Raw genomic sequence first — 27474 nt, 5'->3', positions numbered from 1 at the left:
AAAAAATAATACTTTCAAACAATTTAACATATCCGTGTCATACTTGGCAGAAAGTGTAGGTACTGTACTCCCTGCTAAATTACGTTAAATAATCGTTTCTGGTTAATACCAGAGGCGTACTACAGGTGAAAGTGAAGGGTTGACCCTTCCCAAATTCTACGCCACTGATGTAACTGCTATTTTAGCATAATTTTTAGATTCTCCAATACTTTCTATGCAATTAATATACTATTCATTCGTAACGATATAGTCATTAGTTTTCGAGATAATTAAAATTAAAAATGAAAGGGCACAGTTATTTTGATTAATGTATTATGCTCCTTCGTTTTTAGCTGCAAATATCTCGAAAACTAATCGCTTTATCGTTAGTTACGAATGAACAGTATGTTATTTACATAGAAAGTATTGTAGAATCCAAAAATTGCACTAAAATAGAAATTCCGCCAGTGGCGTATAATTTGGGAAGGGTCAACCATTCACGTTCCCCCATCGTAGGCCTCTGGTAGTAGCCAGAAACGTTTGTTTAACATAATTTAGTAGAGTGTACAGTACCAACACCACATACCAAATTGCGCGTTGTTGTCCCATGCCTGTCAGGAAATATTCAAAAATAAATATAATAAAAGTTTAATTTTGACACCCTGTATTTCGGTTATTGTCAACTTTCGTACTAAGGTAAGTTAGCTTAAATCCACCTATTTTAACTTCAGGAATTTACGGTTAACCTATGGCACATTCTTTACCAAACACCCTGTATATTATATTAAATTGGACAAACATTCATTTTGACTTATTAAAAGACGAGAAATTTATTATTGTACTAATATTGCAATTTAATTAAATAAATAAAATAGCATCAGCATATAGACTTTATACAAGGAAAATAGAAGCATTCGAGATGTGGATGTACCGCAGGATACTGAGAACATCGTGGACAGAGAGAGTGACAAACATGGAAGTGTTGCGAAGGATGCAGAAAGAAAAAGAACTTGCGCTTACTATTAAAAAGCGCAAACTGCCATACTTGGGACATATAATGAGGGGACAAAAGTACCAGCTACTACAATTAATTATTCAGGGAAAAATAATAGGTAAAAGATCCATTGGCAGAAGAAAACATTCATGGTTGAAGAATTTAAGAGATTGGTACAAGTGCAGCAGCTGCCAATTATTTAGATCTACGGTATCAAAAATACGCATAGCCTTGATGATAGCCAAACTTCGGAACGAGGACGGCACCTGAAGAAGAAGATAGACTTTATCTTTATAGACCAGGACGCATCTCTAAAAATATTAGTACATTTGGACGTTGAGGGGTGACTCAAATTTTTTTGCAGAAATTGCTTAAAAATAACTCAATAATAATATTTGAGTTATACTCCCTCTCAAAAAGGTCCGGAACATTGTTTAAATAATCAAAATGTCAACAAATGAAGGAAAAATTAAATTTTTTTCTTCGTTTTTTGATTATAATTTTAAAAGTATTCATTTCCGAGAAAAGTTATACTGACATAAAAGTTGCGTAATTAAATTTACTATAATATAGAGTGGCTTAAAAATTTAAAAAATAGTCACATTTGTTGCAAAATAGCAATAATTGCGAAAAAATTATACAAAGACAAGTATTCGTATTTTACGTTTTTCAACAATTTATGCTACACTTAGGACCTTCATATTTCACCCAGAAAAAGTTTATGATACAGTTAAACAACACTGTAAATTTCATTAAAATCGGTTTAATAGATTTTGCAAAATAAATTTTGCAATTCAGCTTTCGCAAAAAAATTCATTTTTTCAAAATATTACAGGACTGAAAATAAAGCAGGTAGCAAGTTGAATTTTTTTTGCGTATAGAAGTGTACTGTACCTTTTATTTGCAATTTTCAAAATTAAAATCGATTAACTACCACGGCGTCAGGATTTTTTTAAATAATCATTAATTATTGGTGCTACGCGCAGGACAGCGGATAGTTTGCTCTGATCGGGCATGACCTTTGATAATGATTGCTACATTTTAATTTTTATTACATTTCGATGTAAATAAATTTGTTAATTGCAAAATAAAAACACATAATCTATCATTTGAAATAACACTTTTTTTAGCAAAATCTTTCTTTGTTCATATACTTTAACTTAAAGAATAACAGTTTATTATTTTTAAATATATGCAATTGTTTAAACAATATTTCACAAAGAAGAATAGAATTAGTTTGATTTTTGTGGAATTAAAATATTAAATTACAACAAAATAGAGAGTAAGAAAATAATATATTAGATAAAGATCGGAAGAAATTTTGGTGGAAATCAACTTGTGTGAATCGAACACCTTTGTCCTGCGCGTAGCACCAAAAATTAATGTTTATTTAAAAAAATTCCTGAGGCCGTGATAATTAATTGATTTTAATTTTGCAAATTGCAAATGAAAGTTACAGTACACTTCTATAAGCAAAAAAAAATTCAACTGGCTATCTGCTTTATTTTCAGTCCTGCAACATTAAAAAAAAATGAATTTTTTTTGCTAAAGCTGCATTGCAAAATTTATTTTGCAAAATATATTAAACCGATCGTAATGAAATTTACAGTGTTGGTTTACTATATCATAAAGTTTTTTTGGGTAAAATATGAAGGTCCTATGTGTAGCATAAATGGTTGAAAAACGTAAAATGCCAAGACTTGTTTTTGTATGTTTCTTTTCGCAATTATTGCTAGTTTGCAACAAAGGTGACTATTTTTTAAATTTTTAACCAATTTTATATTGTAGGAAATTTAATTACGCAACTTTTATGTCAGTACAACTTTTCTTAGAAATGAATAGTTTTACAGTTATAATCAAAAACCAATGAAAAAATCGAATTTTTCCTTCATATTTTGACGTTTTGATTATTTAAACAATGTTCCGGACCATTTTGAGTGGGAGGATATCTCAAATATTATTATTTGAGTTATTTTCAAGCAATTTCTGCAAAAAAAATTTGAGTCACCTCTCAACGTCCATTTCAAAACAGATGCCCTGGATTATTAGTGTAAAATACGAAAGTGTATTATTTAAAACCGTAAATTTTGTGTGTTGCCAGCTTTGCAATTGATTAAAGAATTTTTGAAACTTCTTTTATCACAGATAACTTACCGAAAGGTAACACAATATGTTTTGTGATTAACTCGTAGTTATGTTTGTGTCATAAATGCCGACAAATATTGCCTATAACGAAACCTATTGTTCATTATATTATACATATAATGCAACTGTTATACTTGATAGTTAGTTAGTCAAAATTCTGGTCAGCAAAAATTTTGTATGCCCTTTTTTTAACAAAGAAGTTTGATATTTCAACATATTGTATTAAACTTTAAACGAGTGCGGACCGTTGTTATCGCTGTTGGTGTTATCAAAATATCACAAATCTCAAAGTTGGTGTTCTTACTTCAGGGACTATTATTTTTAATATTCGACGTAAGTATAAACTTATTTTGACTTAAAATTGCATAGTAGATAGACATTTTTATTTAACACTAGAAGCACCAACATTTTTGCATACCTAGAAGCACCGCAGCGGTCAAGATGACGGGTATTAAAATTTTCTATCGTCAGTCGTTTTCGTATCGTTTTTTAATTGATAAAACCTACAGTCGGAAAAATGAAAGAATACCCATGAACGAACGTATAAGACCTGTATTTTGCTGTCACCGTGTCACACAAAAAATTGGCCAGCGCAAGTACATGTAATAATTATTGTTACATGTACTTGCACTGGACAATTTTCTTTGTGACACCGAGACGGTGACAGGAAAATACAGCGTGTTTTATATGTTCGTTCATGGGTATTCTTTCATTTTTCCGACTGATTCAGTTAATACCTACTAACAAAAACATTTAGTTAATTTTAATAAATTATTTAATTATTTAAGCACAATTCATATAGTAACAAAATTTATTAATTTTGTTTGTACAAGACCTACACACAAATTTTTACATAGGTATATGACTTTCACATGTTTTATTTTAGTTTTAGTTCCCAGTTTTCCACTTCTTCTTCAGGTGCTATCTCTGCTACGGAGGTTGGCAATCATCATAGCTATTTTAATTTTTGAGTCAGCAGCTCTGAATAGTTGTTTTGAGCTGCATCCAAACCTCAGCCATGAAATTCGTCTTCTTCCGATGCTTCTTCTGCTATCTATCTTTCCTTGCATTATGAGTCGCAGGATGCCATACTTCTCGCCCCGCATCACATGTCCGAGATATTGTAGCTTTTGTCACTGCCTACGTTTATTATTTGATTGATGTGTTGTATCTCTGATTTGTTTCCGTTGATATTGTCCTGCCCTTAGTCAGATGATCTTGTCTCAATTCTTCTGGTAACTGAACTAGGAAAGTTTGCCCAGATATTTGACAACTATTAACTTCCTTATACAGAATCCAAGCATTTATTCCTACCATATCTAAGATATTAAAAAAGCCTGCAACGGCCATCTTCTTGACGCTGATTTGGTTGAGCACTGTATGGCCATCTGATCTACAACGTCTACTCCGTATTTTGTATGGTTGTAATTGGTAATGGTTTTAGGTTTCTCCTTTTTGTCTATGTCTATTTCAATATTGTTTGAGTATAGAGAATCTAAAGCTAGAACATTTTTGATCATTTTTCTCTGGTACACCTGGTTTCCCTGGTTAGCTCAAGTCTTCGTGTATAAAAATTTTTGATTTGTATAATTCCATATTTGTATGTCTTCCATTTGTATAAATCCTAATTTTTTATTGACGGAGGAATATCCTTTCTTGCTCGGTTTATTGTTTCAGTACTGCTGGTAGCCTTCTTTCGTAATACTTTTTATGTATCGTGACATTTCCTCCCTTATTCATAAATGGGCCCATTAGACGGCTAATTACATGTTCCCCTAGAAGTTGATTGTCTAGTCGTTGTTTATCTTTCCGTGGGTAAGGAAATCCGTGCAATTGGGCTAGACATTGCTAGAATTTGATTTCAAACTTATCGGGTTTATACGCCATGTACTGGGTGAAGTGACATCTTGCCTTTGTGGGAAAAAGCTGTTCGTCGATAGAAATATTTTAGCCAGTTGTAGGTGTAGCAAAATATACAATTCTCTATAAATAAGTTCCATATTGCCGACGCAGGTGCAAATTTATCTGTGATCATCGCTCAGATCTGGTACTTCTCCTCCGTAATAAGGACCGCATTTTTTCTAGGTAGACATCAACATATTTAACAAGTAATTACACTAAGTACCTACCTGCAAAAGAGAACTTGTAATCGTTAAGTAGATGTAGCAAAGTCCTAAATTTTTAAGTTTCTAGAACAACTATGAATAAGTAGTAATACAGAGGGTCAAAAATAGAAAGCAGTCAAAGTGACCGCCCTGGTGCTTCTAGATATATATATATTAATACATCTCAAAAAGTAATTACACTAATAAGTAGGTACCTGTAAAGGAGGAATTATAATCCTCAAGTAGATCTAGGAAAAGTCCTAAATTATCAACTTTCTAAAACAACTAGGAATAAGTAATACAGAGGGTCAAAAATAGAAAGCAGTCAAAATGACCGCTCTGGTGCTTCTAGTGTTAATAAACCTTTTATTCTGATATTAAGAGCGTAAGCGCAACATTTCGGGCCAACGCTTTTTAAATGCATTCATTTTTTTTCGAATCCTGATAAAACTAATAAGTATTTTGAAAAATTTAAGAGCAAAATGAGAGATTACATTATTACTTTTATTTTTATTTATTTAATTGCAAATTTGCTCCACACTAACATTTAAAATAGGTATGTGTAATAAGGGAATAGAATGTGTATAAGTGAATAGTGATGAGCGCGCTAATAACCGGCAAAATAACGCAAAAGATGGAAAACATATTACGTTGTGAGATAAAAAGAGATGGAACTAGTAAACTGAAAAGTGTTTTGTTAAATTTTTGGTATTTAATTTTTTTAAAACACTATCTTTTGGTTTTCAAAATTACATACATTACATAAAAAATCTCTTATAACAAAGTCACAATATTTGAACAACTTTTGCGGTTATATTTTACGTTTTGGATATTCGAAATGGGGCGGAGGTAAATTCCTCACCAACCAGTAAAAACATATAATCCGACAGGTATTTTCCTCACCAAAGTTAAAGGTTCCTATTAATCCGGTAGGTATTTTCCTCACCAACTAACTCAGGTAATAAAATAAAAATATATATTTAATTTAAGAATGTCTATTATGAAAGCATCCGAAATCCGAATAAAAGACATTAATTTCCTTACAAATTCCCTTTACAAAATCCATTCTAGTCATTTGATTAGACTAATATCTTATTTATAAATTTACTACATTTTTCAATTTCAGTTTAACTTGTTTATATTTGATAGGTTTTGCAATATGCAAACTTTAAATTTTAACATACGTATCTACCTGAAATTCTTTAATTTTTTTCAAAGAAAATATATATGGATGGATGCGTATTACAAAACGATAAATTAAAATTCCAATAAAAAGATTCGCAAGCATTCGTAATACGAATAACAGAATAATTTGCCTCTGTCCACAAATATGGGGAGAATATGGCATTTTCGTCTATATAAGTTTCAACTAAATAATCAACATATCTATCTTAAATTTCATTTCCTGGTTTGCATGACATTAAATCAAACACAAAACAATCTGATACGTCTTCTGGTTTTATATGTAAGGCCAAAAGTATGTTTGAGCCACTTGCCTCTTTCAGAATCATTTTTATATTCTGATATTAAATCAAGAGACCAAGACATTTCTATACCAAGCTTGGTGTAGGTGAAATTTACAACCATGTATTTCAGTGTTCGGACACATTTCAATGATTGCATTCCTTTTCAAAATCTTCAAAAATTTTACTAGCAATAAACTCAATTTTGAGAGCTATAAAAATTTCTGATTTTAACAAATAAAAAATATTGTTGTAAATTTCTGTTTTTTTGTTTGGCAGTAAACAGTATAATAAATAAATATGCCCATTAATTAGCCCATGAATAATGAATAATTGCAAATAATATGTGGTACAATAAGAAAATGTGCCAATCCATATAATAAAATTCAATGTGGCTAAAAGTCTTATATTTGTTTCAAAAGAAAATTTTCCCTCTTGGTTGTTTTTTGAGCACACCCCTTCACAAATTCTTGAACCTCATCAATATTGGAAGGAAGTCGACCAGGCATCATTTTTCGTCGATAATTATATATTTTTTTCTTATGTATGCTGGTTTTTCAATTCTCTTCGGCTTTACGTTTACAATAGTTAGAAACAATTTTTCGATCTAACTTCTGACAATTTGGTTCATGATTATGTTGTCGGCTACTTCTAGATATTGTAAAAGTTGCACCAATAGTAAAAAATTTCGCACTACAAGTTGTTTTATCCTCCAGAACACTTCTTCACTTTTTAAAACTTTCACTTTATAAAAAATAATATTTTCAAATATCAATACCGCGATCACTTTCTGTTAAACATGCCAATTTTGTCAAAATTCCAATGGTGACTAAAAATAGAATACTATAATTAATTAATTAATTATTATAATATAGGTACCTACTGCAATTTAATAGTAGATAAATAATTCTTTTACTAAAAACTACCTGAAATAACTGAAATAACCATTTTGGTCTTGGTGAGGCCCGAAAATGGGCGGAGGTAAATTCCTCACCAACCAGTAAAAACATATAATCCGACAGGTATTTTCCTCACCAAATTTAAGGGTTCCTATTAATCCGGTAGGTATTTTCCTCACCAACTCACTCAGGTAATAAAATAAAAATATAGATGTAATTTAAGAATGATTATTATGAAAGCATCCAAAATCCGAATAAAAGACATTAAATTCCTTACATTATAATAATAGTTTATAATATAGATAATAAGCAAAATGTATAAACTATTATTTAATATTTACTATTATACTAAGAGACACACTTTACAAAATCCATACAAAATTCAGTTGATTAGACTCATATTAATAAATTTTCTACAGTTATTTTTCAATTTCAGTTTAACTTCTTTATCTTTGATAGGTTTAGCAATATCTAAACTTTAAATTTTAACATACGTATATATCTGAAATTCTTTAATTTATTATAAGAAGATATATATGGATGGATGCGTATTATAAAACGATGAACTAAAATGCGACTGAAAAGATTCGCAAGCATTCGTAGTACGAATAACAGAAGAATTTGCCTCTGCTCACAAATATGGGGAGAATATGGTATTTTCGTCTACATAAGTTTCAACTAAATAATCAACATATTATCTAAAATTTTATTTTCTGGTTTGCATGACATTAAATCAAACACAAAACAATCTGATACGTCTTCTGGTTTTATATATATGTAAGGCCAAAAGTCTGTTTGAATCACTTACCTACTTCAGAATCATTTTGTATATTCTGATGTTAAATCAAGAGACTGAATTTTTCTATACCAAGCTTGGTGTAGATAAAATCTAGAACCATGTATTTCAGTGTTCGGACACATTTGAATGATTGCATTATGTATAGCCTTTTCAAAATCTACAAAAATTTTACTAGGATTGATTGGGGGGAGGGGTGATCAAAAATCTTCAAAAATTGCGTTACGTAATACGTGAACGCCCCATTACGGTGCGTTACATAGGGGGGAGGGCGGGGTCAAAAATCTTCAAAAATTGCGTTACGTAATACTTGAACGCCACCAAACTCAATTTTGAGAGCTTTAAAAATTTCTGATTTTAATAAATAAAAAAATTGTTGTAAGTTTCTGTTTTTGTTTGGCAGTAAACAGTATATCTAATAAAGATATAATTCCCATATACATAATGCCCATTACTTAACCCTTAAACGCCCAACCTTTTTTAGGTTCCATGTACGCCCAAGGGTGGGTAAAAAATGTCCACCTCGAAAATAGCTAATATATTTATTGAGAGTTGTTGGAAATAGAATAAACTTAAGAATCTTATGCTTAATAAACACAGCATCTTCTAAAATATTAATATAAACAATTTACAAATCTTACAACAAAATTACAATGTACATCAAATTAACATACCAGTAAAAGCCAGTAATTCAGATTTGTCGATTTTCTCCACATTCTTCCTTTCAACCTCCTCATTGGCGGATAATTATGTAGATTACGTAATTATACGTCGATAATTATATGAATTATCTTCCTACCAACGAGAAATTATATAGAAATCTTTAGTAACAAGTTTTACCAAGGGTGTACTTTTTATGCCCACCCATATTTAGCTCAAGATGCTACTTTTATTTTCAAAAATATCGGTAGAACCAAATTAACATTCGATAAATGGGGATGTCTTTTTAACAATAAATAATTTTTATAAAAATTTTTAAACACGTAATAAATATGTTACAAGGGAATACGCATTAGGTGGACATTTTTTACCCACCCTTGGGCGTTTAAGGGTTAACCCAAGACTAGTGAATAATTGCAAATAATATGTGGTACAGTAAGAAATGTAGGTACCATACATACGAGAGGGGCAAAATTATGAAATAAATTCATTTTCTCTAAAATGGACCATTTTGGAGAAAAATGCCGAAACAGGTCGATTTTTATTTTTAAATTACAATTTTTTGGCCTATATTTCATACTAGTGACGTCATCCATCTGAATGTGATCACGTAGTCGATAATTTTTTTAAATGGGAATAGGGGTCGTGTGGTAGCTCATTTGAAAGGGTGTTTAATTCTCTATTCAGTAATATAAACATTAACATATTTATTTGTACAGGGTGGCCAAAAAATAATTCTTGTATTAAATTAATTGACACAAAAAGAAGAATGCATTTAATTTATTTGACTCAAAATACATTATATTGCTGCCAGAGAATAGAAAAAAATGTTTATTTGGCAAATGAATAAACATTTTTTTCTACTTGCTAACTCTGACAGCAGTACAATGCATTTTGAGTTAAATAAAGTACATACCTACTTTCTTCTTTCTGCGTCAATTAATTCAATTCAAAAATTATTTTTTTGGTCACCCTGTATAAATAATGATGTTAATGTTTATATTATTGAATAGAGAATTATTTTACCTTTCAAATGAGCTATCAAACGTGACTAGTATGAAATATATGCCACAAAATTTTAATTTACAAATAAAAACCAACCTGTTTCGGCATTTTTTTTCCAAAATTGTCCATTTTAGAGAAAATGAATTTATTCCATAATTTTTACCCTCTCTGTATAAAATTCAATGTGGCTAAAATTCTTATATTTGTTTCACAACTAAATACAATTAGGTATCTTACTTTTGACACAGTTTATAAAGAGAAAATTTTCCCCCTTGGTTGTTTTTTGAGCACAGCTCTTCACAAATTCTTGAACCTCATCAATATTGGAAGGAGGTTGACCAGGCATCATTTTTCGTCGATAAATATATAAATATATTTTCTTATGTAACTGACATCAATCGTAGTAATTGTTTCAGTCAAATTACCTGCAAGCTCTTGGCGTATAATTTTTGCTGGTTTTTCAGTTAGATTCTCTTCGGATTTACGTTTACAAGAGTTAGAAACAATTTTTAGATATATCTTCTGACGATCTGGTTCAATCTCAATAGTAAACAATTTCGCACTACAAGTTGTTTTATTACACCTCCAGAACACTTCTTCACTTCTTAAAACTTTCATTTTATAAAAAATAAAATTTTCAAATACCAGTAAAGGTTTACCGCAATTACTTTCTATTAAACATGCCATTTTTGTCAAAATTCCACTAAAAATAAAATACTATAATCAATTAACTAATTATTATTATAGGTACCTACTGTAATTTTATAGTAGATAAATATGCTTTGAATGCCTTTTAGTAAAATCTACCTGAAAGAACCATTTCGGTTTTGGTGAGGAAAATACCTGTGGGATTATGACATACCCTTCCAAACGCAGGTAAAAAATTATTTTGGTGAGGAAAATACACCCGCCGTCGAAATGTGCGTTGCAGCAGGTAAACTAAAATTCGAACGTGTAATGTAAATAATATCTATTCATTAGTTAATTGGTTTGTTGATTTATTTTTTTCATGTAATTTTTATTACATATATGTATTTTTATTGTTTCTTAAGCTTTAAGGCTTTTTTGGTTAATTTAACAAAAAAAAAAAAACTGATTGTGTTTTAATTTCAAAAATTAACTGATATTTCCTTGATTAATTACGAACAAATTTTATTTTTAAAAACTTTTGTGAATAGAAGATGGAAGACCACCTCCAAAATTATAAAAAGTGTGCAGGGTGCTATTACAAAATTTAAAGTTAGGGGTTGTAGGTTGTAGCGTTGTCTTTTTGGGTTATTTATGAGAACAAATTCGAATCAAAGTTTCCAAATTTGTAAGTAGCTTTTAAGATTTATCTTACGATAATGCAGTGGCGAAGCGTGACTTTTTCTAAAGTGTTACCAAAACTAGATGTAAAAAAATCTTATTGAAAAATAGTTATTTATGAAACGGTTCGTGAAGTACTGTCTATTCGGTAGGGATACACCGGTCAGTGATTAAGAAAGAAATGAACGAATTTACTGGTCCGCTGTAGTTTGACTATTTACACAAGGGCGCAGTAATTTTTTATTTGAGGGGGTTCTTATATAAATCAAATAATTTTAAATTTTAGATGTTTGTATAGCATCAGAAGCCTAAACGACATAAGTTCATGATTCTTTATAACAGTTTATTATCCGTAGCCAAAAATCAATATACCTAATAATAATTGTTGCATGAATATCGATAGAATAAAAATAAATCAAATTATCACATTATCAAATTGTCACAATCAATTTAAGTGATATATTGACTAAAAAGGGGTAGTTCCCTGGGTTGGCTGTATACCTTATAGTTAAACAAACTGGAACATGAAGTAAAAACCACTTCTATGTAAAAGGTATATTTACTAAAAATTTTAAAAATCCCAATGGATTCAATAAAATGTGTTCATCAGAACGTTTTCAAACCTATCGGTCCATCATCAGTGAATTTGGATACTTGCAAAATAGCCCCACAACCAAACAATTGTTGTGATTATAAATAAATCTACATTATCTTAAATTAAAATTAAAAAGGCTAAACGCCGATGTTCAGGGATTACACCTCTGGGAACATGGTGAAACTCTACCCGAGGACCCAATCAACCATCTTAGGTCAACGATGACTACTAGGTCAACGATGACTACTAAGACTTAGTAGTCATCGTTGACCTAAGATGGTTGATTGGGTCCTCGGGTAGAGTTTCACCATGTTCCCAGAGGTTTAATCCCTGAACATCGGCGTTTAGCCTTTTTAATTTTAATTTAACATAATGCAGATTTATTTATAATCACAACTATTGTTTGGTTCTGGGGCTATTTTGCAAGTATCCAAATTCACTGATGATGGACCGATAGGTTTGAAAACGTTCTGATGAACACATTTTATTGAATCCATTGGGATTTTTAAAATTTTTAGTAAATATACCTTTTACATAGAAGTGGTTTTTACTTCATGTTCCAATTTGTTTGATATATTGACGTTGGATGTTTTTAAATTAAAGTCAATTGACGCGTGTAAAAAGCATTTATATGACATTGTAAACTAATTTTAGCTTGTTTTATTCTTTTATCATATCGCATTTTTTCTATGTTAGTTATGTATATTTTATTATTTATATGTATAATGTGGTATTTTTCCCGTAAATAAAAATTATTAAAAACAATATTATAATATTACGTATATACCTACAATATCTACAAATAGTTTCGATTTCAAACAAATCAAACAAATCACACCTACTAAAATGATCCCGCCTTGAAAAGGATCCGGAAATCCTACAGCAGGGCATTATGTTAACATCAAATATTTAAGTAAAATGCTAAATATTATTAAGTCAATACACGTACCAATTTTTTTTACTAAAACGATTTAGTCGTTATTGTTCACACTATCATCGCCATCGCTGTCGTCACCGTTAATTGTTATTATGGTTGGGCTTATTTTGTTTATTTTTTTTTCACGAATCCACCAATCTACCAATTAATTTTTCGCACTCGTATATACAGTTCCGCCATACTTCTGGAGTTGCAATTGAAAGTGCTTCTCGCCAAGTTTCCCAAACCACTTCGTCTGTATACCCATTTGGCCCAATATGGTTGTCGTAATATTGTTTTGCTGTTCCCTATATATATTCGATAGGATTAAACTGGCAGTGGTATGGCGGAAGACGTAAAACTTGATGCCCGTAACTTTCAATAACCTGATCCATCACAAAGATTTTTGGTTTTGCATGTTGTTTTTGCCAAACGTAACAACTCAGACTTTAATATATGCTGTGGAATAGATATGCGTTCATTGGTTAGCCATTCTTTAATCTTATCTACATTCCACGAATTTGTTGGACTTTTGTTTAGTATTTCTGAATGGTAAGGCGCATTGTCTAAAATAATTACGCTGGGCTCACTTAATCCGGGAAGAAGTTTTTCACGCAACCATTTCACAAACATTTTCGTGTTCATATTGTCATGATAGTCACTGTTTTTTTATGTAGACGAAAATATTAAATCAGCACCTTCTATAAAGCCTGTCTTCCCTCCCGCGTGCAGAATTATATGTCGCTTCCCTTCTCCACTAGTATGCTTGATCGATTTTATGTTGTCATCTTGCCATATTCCCCTTAGAAAATATCCATATTTCGTCTAAATATACAAAAGTTGACCCTTCTTCTTTAAATTTGTTATATTTTCTAAGAAACTCAATTCTCTTGTGTACAACAGAACTTCTTTCACAAAGCGCTTTTCTATTATCCTCTTTTTTAAATTTGAATCCTATGTTATATAGGACTTGCCATAAACTTGTTCTGCCGATGTCACCAAATTTCCTCTCTTTTAACTTAAGTAAAATTGTATCTTAAGTCACACGTTCCTTATATTTGCACGCATTTGATGTATGATATTACGAATTTGAAATTTTCGTCCTTCGACCATACCGTTCGTTTTTAATGACAGGCGAGTATGGTGGTGATAGTTTTCCGGCACTTCACTATAGGGCTTTTCATCGATTGTCGTTTGTTTCGAGCTTCTGTCATGTGTCACATAATTATAATATATCTACGTCATACGTCTTTGGTTTGTATCATTGGCAATACCAATAACGTAGATATATTAATATTATGTTACACATGACAGAAGCTCGAAACAAATGACTGTGAATGAAAAGCCCTATTCTCGTTTTTAATTGTAGATCTTAATTTTGATTCGCTAATTCCTAAAGTATTGCACACGCGTTGTTGTACAGACGTTACCGATTTTAAACGACCACCATTGTTTTTGTCCGCAATAAAGTACTTATGTAGGTTATAAATTAGAGTATCTACATATAAAATACGTCTTGGCATTTTCGGTTAAACAGCACGAACAGATTCTCACAAAATTAACAATATATGACGTTACCAATTTGACAGAATAAATTCAACTGGAAGATAACAAATGTCCTTATAGTTTCTTATAGTATTCCTGCTTTGTTTGTCGACCCATTTAGTTAAATTACCTATTAAAATTGCATTAGTTTGTCATACTTTCTCTAATTTGGTTTTGCACCTATTTGGGTAATTAAGTACTTTCACTTGAATAAGTACAATGCCAACACAGTTACCGTAATTCAAATAGGTCAAAAAATGAGCTTTATGATACTATACAGTATGGTGCAAATGAAAGGATTAAATTCGTTATTTCGTAAACCGACGACTTTAAGAAAAAATCCTGAAACAGATTGATTTTTATTTTTGAATTATGATATTTTGCCATAAATGTCATACTAGTAACTTCATCCATATGGGCGTGATGAAGTAATCGATGATTTTTTACATGAGAATAGGGGTCGTGTGCTAGCTCATTTGAAAGATCATTCTATTTAATAATATAAACTGTATACTGTATATACTCGTATAACTCGTATACTTTATATACGAGTAGATGCAAAATTTACTGAATGCATTAACATTATTTAGTGGTGGCCGCATATCGAAATAACTACTGTGATAGACCACATAACGAATTAGTTACTCTGCGGTAGACCGCATATTGGATGGTAGACCGCATATCGAATCGGCACTAATCTATATATTTTTTCGTATTTAAAATATTACTTGCGGGTAAATCCTAATTGTTCTTTTAGTCAAGGAAGTCTCTTCGCCTCTGCTCGGGAAAATGTTCTAGTCAGGTGTTTTGCATAATCTTACTCCTAAGTTAGTATTAAGTTTTTGCTAAGAAAGGTATTTCTAACAAAAGTACATTGCAGTTTATTATTTATCTTATTATTTTTCCTTAAATGATCCTGCTTATTAAATTTTAATCAAAAAATTACTAAAAATTCAATAATTAAATAGATATTGGCCCTCTACGCACCCGAGGTCTATGCTTATGTTACTGGTATACCTAAAATATTACAATCGACCTGCTAATTGGTTTGTTTCTTTATTAATCCGTGACCGGTGTATCCCTAACGAATAGATAATATGCTTTTTGCAAACGCACGCGATATTTAGAGCACGAGCGACAACGGAGCGAGTGCTATACATCGCGTAAGTTCGCAAAAAGTACTTCACGCACAGTTTCATACAATATTTTATCTACGATAAACAAATAAAAAAACTGTAACTCTTCGTCACTGGAATTCATTTCTATTCTACAATTTTTAGAACTTTGACATTTAAAAATCCTATCTACTTTCAAACCACAAAACTGTCAAAAATTGTGTTGTAAGTTAGGGTGACCAGATCATAAACTTAAAAAAACGGGACACATCCAAGGAGCAGCAGCGTAAAATTTTTCTCTGGGGAGGGAGGTTGGCTTATTTTTTTGTATTGTTTGTGAAAGACAAGTTACATTTTCCTACTTTTTTTTATATATTTTTCATATGCCCTGGGAGAAAGGGGGTTTAACCTCGAAGTCCCCTCTCAGGGGGGTTTAACCTTCAAAAGCGCTTTTGATATAATCAATCGTACGAAAATGATGGAGGAGATAGAGAATGTTGGAATCGCAGAAATATTAAGACAAATTATGCTAACAGTAAGTCTAAAGAACACCAAAGCAAGGATCAGTTTCAACGAACAACTTCTAAGGAGATAAATGTAAATAAATGAGTGAAATAAGGTGACTCTGTCTCCCCGGCACTATTATTTAATCTGATATTGAAAGTAATCATAAGGAGGACAAACTTGTATCCACCTTTATCTACTTGGGAGTAAAAATATGGAAAACCGGAAAAGAGAGAACAGAAGAAAGAATTCTGAAAGGCAGAAAAACATATGGAATGATTAAAAATCTGTTGAGAAACAAGACAAGTATAATATGAACCAATATGATACCTTAATAAGACCTGTTGATACATATGGGATGGAAACAACGACGATTAATAAGAAGGAGGAACTAAGCATTCCAAAATTTGAACGAACAATAATGAGAACAATACTGGACCACAATGTAATAAGAGAGGGAGAAATAATAATGAAAACAAATGCAGAAATTGAAGAAACAATTGAAATTGAAGAAAAAATACGAGACATTTAGGCGTCCCGAGAGACTTTTTCGAGACACCGGGACAAATCGTTAAAAAAACGGGAAAATCCCGTTTTTTCGGGACGTTCGGCCACGCTATTATAAGTCATTGCTCATATTGTCATAAATATGACAACGCGAAAGTTAAGGATACTTGATTATATGAAAGTGTGCCAAAAAACCCATTGAAAGTGTGCGAAATAGTAAATCCCATTTAAAATACATTGTTACTTCACGCACACTTTAAACCCTTCACGCACTGCTATCTATAATGACAGTTTTCACAAACTAAAAACTTATACATAATATGACATAAAGTAGATAACAATTATTTTGAACCTCCCAAATATAAGTTTTTGTTTTCAATCATGTGAGATAAAATTAAACAAATCACTATTCCCAAATTATATGCATGTAATTATGTATACATGTATTATGCATGTAATAGGTATAACAATAAATAATAAACAAACTAAACAGATCTACAATAAAATTGACATAAAAAATAAACAAGTAGGGAACAGAACTTTGAAAACTAGTGTTTATATTTTAAATCTTCTATTTTGAATAATTTCATTTTTTTTTCAAAATTATATATAAAAAAAATATACAAGAGAGTTAATATGTTACCATATTGTAAAATGGTGACAATTCTGATATACACAGCGTGCCCGCGCCGTCTCTGGAGCCGTCATTTCTTCAAAATTTTCAGTCTCGACTCTCGACCGATAGCGAAAATCATCTTTCGTTACCAGAACTAGAAGTGGTAACGGAGTATAATAACGTGCAACGGATTCAAATGTATTCACATGTAATCTCGCCAATATTTTCGTGCGTCTAGTTGGCTATTTACTGAATTAGGTAGGTACTGGAATTATTTCATAGTAGTCATAAAATATTTATTTGCAAGATTTTTAACTGTTACCAATGGTAACAGTGGTTACATGGACGCTTCGCCAGTGCGATAATGATTACAAATGCAACAGGCGAACGGTCATTTTCAAAAAAGAAAATTATGTATTATCTGTCGCCGTTTAACAATGGCACAAAACAGACTAGCGTTTCCCTCAAGTATGGCTATTGAGAATGATTTACTCGAAAATTTGGAATTTGAAGATATTTTAAGTAAAATAAAAATGTATACCATTTTTATTCAGTTGCAATGCGAAGGCAAAACAATCTTACTTTTCAATTAGAATACGGAGTGCAGTCCAGTCCCTTGAATCGCGATTTTCGGCTCTTATTGGAGCCTTCATCGGAAGGAACGTAGGTACTGTTCTCCATATTTTAACTGATTCGTATCGAGAGGTTTTCCCACCCATTGCAACTGAAGTGATGATAGTAGGTGGCTAGCGCCATCTGGCATTGAAAGACGAAGTAGTTTTGGGTGGGAAAACCTCTCGATACGAATCAGTTAAAATATGGAGAACAGTGCCTACGTTCCTTCCGATGAAGGCTCCAATAAGAGCCGAAAATCGCGATTCAAGGGACTGGACTGCACTTCGTATTCTAATTGAAAAGTAAGATTGTTTTGCCTTCGCATTGCAACTGAATAAAAATGGTATACATTTTTATTTTATAGTCGTATTACTCCGTAGAGTAACTAGGTGCATTTTTCCGTTGGAACTTTACCAGCTGCAGACGGGGGATGTGAATTGCATAGTGTAGAATTCCTTCCCTCTCGTCTTCACTGCAGCATCCATTTGACTTGCAAATTGTAGAGGTCTTGGAGGTGTTACCAGGAAAGTATACCAATAAGTTTTCAATTTAAAAATCTTTTAGTAATTTTTTTAATATTTTCAATATTAATAATTTACTATTAGGATTGAAAACTACTTCGTCTATATTTTAAGTAGTTTTGTTCATCTACATAATTATGTAATACGTAATAGTATATTATTCAACAAGCATGTAATGATGGGACAAGAGCCGAAGGCGAGTGTCGTTATTCATCAGAGTGAGTAATATCCATTACATGTAAGTAGGATACTATACTTTTCTACGACCTTCTTTTTTTTTAATAGTAGAAAAATTATTCTACTTTAAAATGAATCGTTCAAAAATAACTGTCAAAGTTGATGTTGATATTTTGATCTGCTCCTGTAAAAGATAAAAGTTTTGGTGTTTTTTGGAAGATAAAGTAGTGGTTAATAATTAATTTAGTGTTTATAAACAAAAACATTTCAGTATATAGTGGTTTAAAACTTATTTCCCCCTAAATGGGGGATAAAAGTGAGTCAGGGACGTCTCTTGTGACGCGAGTGACTGCGGATAATGGTGATATTATTAGTAAAATGGAATTGAATATGCAAGATGATGGACAAAATGCGAGACCGAAGATTAAACAATTCAATTTGCTTTCAGATAAGTATAATCTTGATAATATTTGGGTTTACATTGAAAGGATTGGTGATGATCTTAATTTGGGAAAATTACATGCAATGACGATTGGGCACCTTATTTTTAAAAAATTAAAGTTAACGAATGTTCGAGAAATTAAAAGTATAGGTAGGAACCGTGTAAAAGTTTTGCTTACTTCTCGGTTAGAGGCAAATAACCTCGTCAATAACAGCTCACTTAAAGAACAAAATTTGAAAGCATATATTCCTAGTCATTTACTAGAAATAAAAGGTGTGGTGAAAGACGTTGACACTAGATATGATGTGAAATATCTCATGGATAACATCGAAACTCCTTCTAATGTTTTGAGTATATATAGGACTAAGCGTAGGGTACAAAAAGAAGATAAAATTGAATATGTGGACAAAAAAACTATAATTATAACTTTTGAAGGCAATATTTTACCGAATTATGTTGCCTTTAATAGAGTATATTTTTCTGTTGAACAGTTTTTTGGCCGAGTTGTTCAATGTTATAAGTGTTTAAAATTTGGGCATGTTTCAGGGCAATGCCGAAGTACACAGGAACTATGTATACAGTGCGGTGAAATTAAAAATAAAGACCATCATTGCGAAAAAAGTGTGTTTTGTATACATTGCAAAAATAACGAACATGTGACAATATCAAAAAAATGTCCATTTTATGAAAAACAAAAGAAAATTAAGAATATTATGATAGAACAAAAAACTACTTTTGTGGAAGCTAGATTAATATGTGAAAACTCCTTTTCGGCACTCATCAGTCCCAACTCTTTCTCTTGTTTAAATAATAATGAAAAAGAATTTCCATCCCTACCAATTAATAATAATGACAAAAATCTTGGTCCGACTCGGCCAACTGTAGAAATTAATAGATCTCAATTTTTGACTCAATCAAACTCTAATATAAATAATTCAAATGAACACTCAGGAAAGAAAAGAAAAGCAAATTCACCTATTTTAGAATCAACATCTCATAAACCGATGTTCCCCTTCACTTTTGGACCGTCTCAACCTTTGCCAACTAATTCTTATACACCGAATAATAATATCGAAAATAAAACTGAACTAGCTAAATCTGTAGCAACATTTATAATAAACTTTTTAAAAAATATTCATACAGTAGAAGACATAAAAACCTTAGACAACAAAATAATTATTAAAGAAGTAGAACAGTTCATAATTAATTCATAATGTCAATACAACATAATTTAAAAATAAGTCAGTGGAATTCCAGATCTGCTATATCAAACAAAGGTAGTTTAATGCATTATTTAAATAATAAAAGTATAGACATCCTCCTAATTAGTGAAACATGGTTCAAAAAAGATATTAGTTATCATTTTAAAAATTATAATTTGGTTAGAAAAGACAGAAATGATGGCTTCGGTGGTGTAGCTATTCTCATCCACAATTCAATTACTTTTAGTGAATTAAATTTAAACTCTAATTTTAACACGGAAATAGAAGTTTGTGGTGTAACAATTAAATATAAAACAAAGGATCTGAATATTTTATCTATATATAGACCACCTAAAAGTAAAAGTTCAATAAATGATTGGACAAACATCTTCTCGCAAGTTAATAATTCAGCAATTATAGGAGGAGATTTTAATGCTCACAATACTATTTGGGGATCTAGTTACAACGACACAGTTGGAACACAGCTTATTAATACTGCAGATGATCTCAACCTTATCGTAATAAATAATGGCGAGCCTACTGTTCTTACTCGACCAGATCAAAATAGTTCAGCAATTGATGTAACTTTTGTTACTCCTGACATAGCTAATAAAATCCACTGGTACATACATTCTGACACACTAGGCTCTAACCATTTTATTATCAATATGGAAATATTAGATAGTACTACAACTGAAGAGTTTATACCCAGAAGTAAGTGGAACATTAGAGAAGCCAATTGGACTCTATACACAACCTCAGTTGAAAATTTTTTTAATAGTGTTTACGAAATGGACAGTACATCTGATAAATATTGCTTTCTAATAGATAGTATGAATCATGCTGCGCACATTTCAATCCCGCAATATAAAACTTTTAAAAATAAAATTCGTTGTTCCCCACCTTGGTGGAATACAGAATGTGATACAATTATTAAAGAAAGGCAAGAAGCACTGACAGAATATAAAAAAATGCTAATTTTAATAATTATATAAAGTGTCAAGCTAGCATGGCTAAAACTAAGAAGAATCTAAAATTGATAGCTAAAAAGAGTTGGAAAGATTTTGTGTCTTCTCTAAACAAAAATACTCCAACTACAACGTTGTGGAAGCAAGCCAGAAAACTAAATAGAAAATCAATTCCAAATGCATACAATTTGGATAACACCTTAGAGGATGAAATCTTTGATAAAATTGCTCCGCCATCTGTTAAACCACCTAATACTCATAATTATATTCCAGAAAAGCAAAGCCATTTTTTACTAGAACCTTTTAATATTACAGAACTAGAATATGTTCTAAAAAATCGAAAAAACACGAGTCCAGGATTTGATAATATTAAATATCCAATGATTCAACATCTCCCTAAAATTGCCAAACTTCTAATGTTAGATATTTTTAATTGTGTAATCAGCAATAAATCAGTTATTGATCAATTTCACGATGTAATTGTTTTACCAATATTAAAACCAGGTAAAAACTCAAATTTGGCTCAGTCATATAGACCGATTTCTCTTATGTCCTGTATGTTGAAAACTCTAGAACGAATGATAAAACACAGGTTGGAATGGTGGGTAGAAAAAAATAAACTTCTTCCAGATTTTCAGTTTGGTTATAAAAAAGGATATGGTACTTTAGACGCACTTTCTACACTAGTAACAGATATTCAAAACACATTTTCCAACAACACCTATTTACCTACTATATGCTTAGACATTGAAAGTGCATATGACAATGTCAGTCTTGACATTTTAAGGGAAAAATTGATAAAACATTTTCATATACCGCCTCAGTTGGCTGAAGCTCTTTATAATTTTTATTCCTGCAGAAAGATATATCTAAGAACTAATTATAATAAACTGATAGGCCCTAGATATAATAATTTAGGACTACCACAGGGATCAGTATTGAGTCCCCTTTTGTTTAATATGTATACTGCGGATTTGCATAAAGTCCCTACTGACATTTTTAAATTTCAAATAATACAATATGCTGATGATTTTCTCCTGTATTCACAGGCCAAAACTTATGATAACTCGATTCAAACCTTAGGACAAATTCAATGTTGTGTTAATTTATGGTTCAATCAAAACGGATTCGAAATAGCTCAAAATAAATCTACTGTCTGTATTTTCACTCGACATAATATCCCAAAAATAGAGAATTTAAAACTTAATGGCTACGACTATGCATTTGCTTCTTCCATTAAGTATTTGGGAATGATTTTGGATCGTAAATTGACTTGGAAATTACATATTAACTTTATGATAAATCGATGTAATAAGGGTCTAAATTTTCTTAAATCAGTTTCAAGGATCTGGTGGGGAGCTGATGTTGAAACTTCCTTGCTTTTCTATCGATCATATATTAGATCTATAATTGATTATGGTAGTATTCTATATGGCTCAGCTTCTAAACATATTTTAAACAAAGTAGACGTTGTACAAAACTTAGGACTCCGTATCTGTTTGGGAGCTATGAAATCAACCCCAAATAAAGCTTTACATGTAGAAGCTTTAGAAATTCCACTCAATTATAGAAGGAAATATCTCAGCCAGAAATTTTTAATGAAAATTCGTTACCTAAATATCGGTCTTTACCAAAATATTAACAAGCTGGATGTAGCGGATTTAACTAATAAATACTGGAAGCTAAAGAACTCTCCTCCCCTTTGCGAGGCTTTTCGAGATCTGTTAAATTTTGACTGTGATTATAACATGATTGATAGTTTTGGACTCGAAGATTTTCATTCTTTTTTACATACAGTTAAATTAGTAAAACCAAGTTACCATGAAAACAGTAATATTAGCTCTAACATCTTAAGAACATTCTTAGATAATTGGCCAGATTCTATAAATATATATACAGATGCATCTAAGACGTTAGTTGGAACTGGATGTGCCTTTTTCATACCTGCTACTAAAACAGAAAAAATATTTAAGTTAGGCCATGATTTTTCTATCTTCAGTGCTGAAGCCATAGCAATTTATGAGGCCCTGCAATATTTTAAAGAATCAGAAGATATATCTGCAACAATTATTTCCGATTCACTTTCTGTTCTTCTTGCTATTCAAACTATAGATTTTCCCAATAACAATTCAAATATTTATATCCTACTAATTAAGAAAATCCTTTTTGAAATTCATAAAAATAAAAGAAGAGTGAACTTTTTATGGGTTAAGGCTCATATAGGACTAACGCATAATGAATATGTTGATAGGTTGGCTAAAAAAGCCATTGAATATGGTACTTCACATAATCGTAAGTTTTGCATATCTGACTTAGTTAACACTATTAAGCATCGAGTTAAAAATCAGTGGAGTCAATCATGGCGAGATCTTTGTAAACAATCCAAATCTCAGTATTTACTGATTCAACCTTCTGTTCCAAATATATATTGGTTTAAAAATTACGTAGTACCTCGAAGATATATAACAACATTAATTAGAATGAAGTTTGGGCATGCTTGTTTCCCTCTACATCTAGCAAGAATTAAAGTTTTTGATTCAAATCTTTGTACAGAATGTCAGAAGGTTGGTGACTTAAATCATACTTTCTTTGAGTGCGCAAAATATATTCCATGCACATATAATTTAATCCAAGATTTAATAAAATGTAATGTTTTTCCACCTTTCAATGTATCCTATCTATTGTCTCTGAACAGCAAGAATATATATGATTGTTTAATGAAATTTATCTGTGAAACTAAAATTAATCTCTAAACTTGTTAATCCTGATAATTTGGTATATTATGTACATATGAAAAAAGAAGAAGAAGAAGAAGAAGATACATAATGGAAAATGTGGTGAGCAACTTGGACAGTCCATAGCGGCCAGCTTTTGAACTGAGTAGAGAGCTGTAGAAGAGTTTGCTATGGAACTCTAAGGACCTCATTGCCTTCCTTATGTATGAACAGAAAACAAAAAAAAAAGTTGTGACTGGCTAAATGACACCCAAGTCAATGCCATAAAAACAAAAAAAAAAAAAAAAAAAAAATGAATCGTTCGTTTATTGATAACTATAACAAAAAAAACTAAAATAATTTATTATTGCTTTAAAATTTAAAATATCTGGGAATAATTTTTATTTTAATTTAAGCAAGGCATCCCAAGCTAGGCCTCCTAGCTTGGGATACCTAGGAACCTCAAGATTCTTAATCCGAGACTGCGGTTTAAAGAGAGTAAATTTATATTTAAAAATGGACGGGTTTTAGCGTTTTTTAAAATTTTGTAAAACAAGGACAGAAATAATTTTATTCCATAACTGCCTTCCACCCTATATGTATAATGCCGGGATAGGATCATGAGGTTCTTTTCCTGTTTTTTACTCATGATTTACTATAACTATGGGATCACGGATCACTAACACGACAATTTTAGTGTCATCATTGCATGTTGCATCTCTACTGGTGGAGGGGTGTTACTTGCTGTAGACGGGACTATTAAATCTGAACTGGTTAACTCTTCTGATTTTGATACTAATTTTCCAAAGGTTGATTTTTTTAGTATGTAAATGTCATCTAGCTTTTAAATCTTTTTTTTGTAGCAGTTTTGTACATTCCACCATCTACCACAGTTGATGAGTTTGAACTCTTTTAAGAAGCACTAGAGAACTGGGATGTACTAAACTCTGTTTACTAAAAGTTATTATACTAGGTGAGTTTAATTGCCCAAATTTTGTAGTCAATAATCTAAATGACAGGAAAGCTGCTTCAGTAGAAAATTTATTAGCTTTTTTAAATATGAGGCAATGTAACAACATCTTAAATAACTACAATAGGATGCTTGACTTAGTAATTGGTAATGCAAATTGTACTGTTTCTAGAGATTACGTGCCATTAGTAAACGAAGATCTCTACCATCCATCTTTATCCATTATAATGAGTGGGCTTCGTAAAAATGTGATAATATTAACACAAATGTCAACAGTAAACCATATAATTATAAAAAACTAATTTCATATCTTTGTACAACGATTTCATAACAACTGATTGGCACTTTTTAATTAATTGTACGGACGTAAATACTGCAGTTCAACATTTCTATGATAAATTTTATAAAATTATAGATGCCAATGTACCGCTTTTTAAAAACTTTAAGCATAAATATCCGGTTTGGTATACTAGTGAAATAAATAAACACATCAAAGTAAAAGCAAAACTTCATAAAAAGTTCAAATCTACAAATAATATTATTTATTATCACCAATTTAGTCGATTTAGGTCAAATATTAAGCAAGAAATTAAAAATGCTTACCAATCTTACGTACAAAAGATACAGTACTCACTACGAGATGAACCTAAATCTTTTTGGTCATTTATACATAACAAAAACAAGTCTTCAAGAATTCCTGGTAGAATGTCTTATAACAATGAACAAATTGATAACCCCCAATCTATTGTTGACGCGTTTGGAAATTTTTTTCAAAGTGTATTTTCGCCTCCTGAAAATCAAGATCAGCACTTTTCTATTAATTTCGATCACAACATACTTTTAGACATTAGTTGTGAACCAATATCAGAAGAAGAAATTATACAAGCGGGTAAAAAACTGAAAAACAAGTTCACAAGTGGTCCGGATAAAATACCGTCCTTTTTATTAAAAGACTGTCTACCATCTTTGCTTTTGCCTTTGAAAGTAATTTTTAATCTAATATTGAAAACCCAATTTTTCCAGATAAATGGAAAGTAGCAAAAATATGTCCAGTTCATAAACAATTGGATCGGGCGAACATTAGTAATTATAGACCCATATCTACATTATGCAATGTCGCAAAGCTCTTGGAGACAATCTTATATAGTCGCATTTATCTGTGCACGAAAAATATTATATCTGTCCATCAACATGGCTTCATGAGTTCTAGATCAACAATTAGCAACTTATCAATTTTCAGCCAGTGTTTGTGCGAAACATTAGACAGAAGAGGACAGGTTGATGTGGTCTATACCGATTTTTCCAAGGCCTTTGATAAAATTAGCCATGTCATACTTCTTAGAAAGATTTTCTTGATGGGTTTTCCTGAGACATTCTATCAACTTCTTAAGTCTTACTTACATAATCGTAATCAGTATGTTTGTTACAATGGATATAGTTCAGACACTTACCTTGCAACTAGTGGCGTTCCACAAGGTTCCAATTTAGGTCCGTTATTATTCCTAATATTCATTAACGATTTATGTGAGTCCATAAGCTGTAATAAATTAATGTTTGCTGACGATCTAAAACTTTATGATTCGGTATCCAATATAAATGATTGCATTATGTTACAACAACAAATTGATTTGTTGCAAAGGTGGTGTTTGAGCAATAGACTTTATTTAAACATAGCTAAATGCAAAGTCTTAACATTTAGTCGTAAAACAAATACAATATTTTTTTCGTATGTCATTGATAATACAATTTTGGAGAGAACTGAAACAATTAGAGATTTAGGGGTTCATTTTGATATTCATTTAACATTTAACGTTCATATTAACCTCATTGTCAGTCAAGCTTACCGCACATATGGATTTATATTTAGAAATTGTGGGAATTTTACTGACGTAACTGCGCTGTCGTGTCTATTTTTTAGTTTAGTGAGAACAAAATTTGAATATGGATCTCTAATATGGAATCCTATTTATGCTCAATATACAACAGCTGTTGAGAGGGTGCAAAAGAAATTCTTAAAATTTCTTAGTTTTAAAGTTGACGGCGTTTACCCTGCTAGGGGTTGCAATTATTTTAATTTATTAGAACGATTTATCTTTGTCTCTCTAGAAAAACGTAGAAATCAGGCATCAGTATTGTTTCTACATAAGTTATTAAACGGTGGGATAGACTGTGCAGTGTTACTAAATCAGTTAGATTTTTTTGTTCCGAGGCTTGCATCAAGACAAAATGAGACGTTTCTGTGCAAACGAGCTCAAACAAATCTAATGTTAAAAGCGCCGATTGGCCGATTAATATGATGTGTGCTAATGCAAACAAACTTTCATCTGCTTGTGACATTTTTTGTTGTAGTGTCTCGGAATTGAAAAACAAATGCAATACTTATTTGTAATTTCTAATCAGTTACCACATATAAGCATATAAATTTTCTGTTTTATTATCTCTGTAATATTTACCTATATTTTATTCTTTTTCTTTTTGTTTTATTGTTCTACTTTAAGTTGCGCAACCTTATATTTTAAGTTCTATTATTTGTATTAAGCATGCAGTGCTGTTATAACTTCTTATTCTTTGTATTCCTCTGTAAATGGGAAACTGTTGGGGAATAAAGGCTATTATTATTATTATGTTGTTGACCTTTTAAAGACAAGTCACACTTGCTATGATTTTTCTGACGGATATTCTTAAGTTAAAGTTGATATCATGTACCTAATCG

This window comes from Diabrotica virgifera, chromosome 10 (genome assembly GCF_917563875.1).
Source record: "Diabrotica virgifera virgifera chromosome 10, PGI_DIABVI_V3a".
Taxonomy (NCBI): Eukaryota; Metazoa; Arthropoda; class Insecta; order Coleoptera; family Chrysomelidae; genus Diabrotica; species Diabrotica virgifera.
Note: the sequence above shows the minus strand (reverse complement) of the source record.